Source organism: Meleagris gallopavo, chromosome 6 (assembly GCF_000146605.3).
Source record: "Meleagris gallopavo isolate NT-WF06-2002-E0010 breed Aviagen turkey brand Nicholas breeding stock chromosome 6, Turkey_5.1, whole genome shotgun sequence".
Lineage (NCBI taxonomy): Eukaryota > Metazoa > Chordata > Aves > Galliformes > Phasianidae > Meleagris > Meleagris gallopavo.
Window position 1 is genome coordinate 19757139 of NC_015016.2, and position 4146 is coordinate 19761284.

Sequence of the window (4146 nt, forward strand, 5' to 3'; positions counted from 1 at the left end):
CCTCGGGCCCTATCACTGTCACACAGAGCAGAGCTCAGCACTGTGAGGAGCAGCATCCGCCATTAGGCCTCCCCTCAGCCTCCTCTGCTCTGGGCTGAGCAAACCCAGGGACCTCAGCTGCTCCTCATATGTCTTCCCCTCCAGACCCTTCACCATCATTGTACTTTGATTCTGGATCCATAACTGTAAAGCTTAAAAATTAGATTTTGCATGTACTGCTCTTAGTTACTAGGCTGCTCTGAACAATTTATCGGAGCCCAGTTGTTGCACATAGGGCAGCTTGCCTGTTTCCACATATTTGCGCAGGATTGGTTCTGTTGCTGTGCTGCATAGATAGGAGTATTACATTACAGCCTGAATTCTGGATGGATAAGTTATTAATTCACAGGGCTTTCTGTTATGGCATGTTCAGACATATTTACCACAAGACAGCATTGCAGGATCTCATTGAGATTCTGCTATAATACAGTATACTCTGCTTAGCATTTCAGAGCGAGTATTTTGTTCAGGGACATTGATGTCCCACGTTCTTTTGCTAATGATCAGGTTATATAGCTGTGCATACCAGAAATTGAGATTTCATCTAACTATGAGGGCTGCTCTGACAGTGATGTCTCCTATTTCATTATGCTGTCCCACAACGTCAGAGGTGGATGTTGGTGGTTGGGCAGTAGAGGTTGAACCTTCCCACCAATGTCCCATTACATTTTGTTGCCATGTGACGGATGGTAGCAGGGGGACAGTCTGACACAATGGCATCTGAGATGGAAATGTATGTGAAGCAAAGGTGTGGAATTGAATTTCTCTATGCAGAAAAAATGGCACCCAGTGACATTCGTTGATGCTTGCAGAATGTTTATGGACACTAAATGTGTCATGTGCTTCATGAACGTGAGCACAGTGAGGTGGTGGTTCACCTCCACTGGTGCAGATGCCTATAAGTGCAGCACACAGGCCCTTGTTCATTTGCAAAATGGTGGTGACTACACTGAAAAACAGTGTTTCGTAGCTGAGAATTTGCTCTTTCAATTAGTGTTATTGTGCTGTTTGTTGTAGTTTTCATGGGAATAAATAGGAGGAATTACTTTTGGAGTGACCTACATATGTATTCCTGTGTCACCTGTAGGGTGTGTGTGTGCTCACCCTAGTGTACTGCACACGTGGATGAGTTCTATTTGTGGACCAAGGTGTGATTTAGCTGTGTAGTCCGTTTTTTCTTCTCTCCTTCACTACTTCTGTACATCGCCCAATTGGTTTCATTACCATACAATGGTAGGTTTGTACAGTAGCAGCCCTATTATTGTTGAACACTTCCTCATGTACATTTTGCAGTGAAACATGAGAATCCCATTAAGCTGTGTGTAAGGTTTCCCACCTTCCATCTGCTCAGTGAAATGCAAAAGGCTCAGCTGCCTGGGACAAGTAAAGGTTAATGATTGCCTTTCTTTCTGCAACAACTTCATCTGTGCTCTTTCTAACTTGCATATATTGCTGCGTGTACATTTAGATACCTGATTGTTTCTTGGGCTACAGTGAAGACAAAGATGACAGAAAGCATTCTTCGTCTTCTGGTACTTGCTGTCAGAGAGTGGTTATGTCAATGTGGTGTTTTGTCTGCTGTAATATAGTGCAAGCATCCAGATACATTATTTCATAGTATTTCTTTTTCAGTCCATTGGTTTTGGTATTTTTGTCTGGCTACAGCTACTCATACTGTTGGATTAGGGAACTCTATAACACCTACTTTAAATGAGACTTGCCTGAATTATGCTATGGTTCCCTTGATACCACAGTTTTCGAGATGTGTTTGACTAAAGTTGTTTGGCTTCCATCAGTGAATGGATCTTATTTGAAGTAAATCTTTGCAGGGTCAGTCCTTATTTAGATAAAACCATATGTAAATATTTAATGAAAATTACTATGAAAATGAATTTTAAGTACAACATTAGATACCAAAAGAAAGCAAAAATAGAAGAGAAATCAGGTTTTTCAAAGAGATTTTGAAGCAGTAACATGGCATTTCTTGTAGAAGCTTGACTGCTATGGAATCTTGACTGCCTCATCGTTACTGCAGATTTTTATTTTTAAGTAAAAAGTTGCAGTCATCCTAGAAATAGAACAGCTGTTGGTAATGCTGGATGACTTTTCTCTGAGGAGCATTGTCACCTTTGGTTTTGGCTGCTGGCATGCTTTTTTGTCCACTGTCAGTTCATCCTGCAGTTACTGTGACCTCTGAATGCTTTCCCAAGTTGAGTTCAGAGAACACTGTAGCAGCTGTCACATCAGCTTGGATGTTCTTACTGATAGTGAATCAGAAACACATCTTCTGCTCTCTTACGCCTTTTGGAAGTTCAGAAAACATTTTTCTCCATTTGTGTACCTTTTCATCAGGTGTGATTTTTGAATTGTTTCCGCCTACTTTTGAGTCTTTTGGGTATAAAAACAAATTCACAGTGATACGTTTTCTTTCATTGGGTTGATGTCCACACTCAGTTTGTATTGTCCCACTGCACGGAGAGCAGAAGGCCTTTTGCTGTGTAGTATGTTCACTCATTTTTGTATAGCTATTAGTTGATCTGCTTTTTATGCAATGCCTCAACATTAGACTTGTCCTAAATTGTTTGAAATGCACATATGAAGCACAACCTTTTTCTTTCTCACATAACACACTCAAAGGGAAAGATGTAGCTCTGGAGCAACTGGGCACTGAGTCAGAGTATGGCATTTAAGTAATGTATTTACCCTTTTACAGCTGTGTGTGTAAATCTTGCTCACTTCTGTCAAGTCAGAAGAAGATATACCCAGTTAAGAGATGTCTTCTTGACATGTAGGAATTAAAGCCTTTATTTGCTGATCTCTCAGGTATATCCAGATGTCACCAAAGTCTTTATGTTCTGTGTTTTCCAGGCTTTTTGCCTGAGAAAAAAAGTCAGACTTGGCAACTCAGCTGTTACTTCCATTATTTCATTTTTAAGCAGCACCTTACCTACACAATAACACACTGACAAGTGAAAGAAAGGGCATCAGAATGCAACCTTCTTTTAAAATATCGCCTTTGCTGTTTAATTAAATGCATACAGAGGCAGAGGAGGAGGTTAGATCCTGCTCTCAATTTCAGTTAAACAGGAAGGTTAAATTATTGCAGTACATCATCTTTTACTGTCCATGTAGCATATTTCCTACCCTCACTTCAGGCAAAGGGAAGCACGGAGCAATGTAAAGACTCTAAGAGAACTTCAGGAAAGACCAAGGGAAAATACATGCTTCACTTGAATGGTGTTTTGTTCAGAAGGGAAGGATTTTAATCCTAGGGACTGTAGTGTGCTGCAGACACGAGTCTGTCACAGTGAGGAGATGAGAGAAAGGTTTCCTTGATGGCTGGAGGCACACAAAATAACCCTGGGTGGTGCTGAGCTTGCACCTCTCTTTTGATGGGTTTGGGATGGTATATTAAATTTCTCAGGCTTCCCATCCCCCACTCACTTATGGGATGGTGGGTCTGTGCACGAGGCTGGAGGAAGATGGATTTCCCACAGTCTGTTCCCTCCTTCTGTGCCTGCACAAAAACAACCACGATTCTCCTCCTTTACATTCAATGTATATTTAGCACAAGATATTTGAAGCCTCTTTGTGTCATACATGTTTTTTTAGCCTCTAAACATAAGCAGACACCTTAGGGACTGATACTTGGCAGTTGCTTTCAAGTGTCTGTACATCTGACCTAGAAAGCAGGGAGTGTTTTTCAGTGCGTGCCGATTACAAAGTCAGAATGGTCCTTATTAATTAGAATCATCTGCAATGCTTTTACCATGTGAGCCCATGGCATCATTAAGGAGTTTTGTGCTTTCATTCCTAAAGGATGGATAGAGTTCAGTTCTCCAGATCTTTGATTATTTTTCTCATTAGCAAGCATCTCCACGCTATAAATTAAAGGAAAGATTGCCATTCCCAGGGTACTTCATAAAATGCCTTGGAAACCTGAGCCGCAGCTGCACCCTGAAGAAAATAACATTAATGCATAAAGCCCCTCTTAACCATTTAGGTTACCGGCCCAGTTGTAGGTATTTTTCTGTATTTTTTTCCAGACATATCATGAATATATTTAGTCAGACAATGAGATGATTCGAGGTTTAAAACACCAGTGCT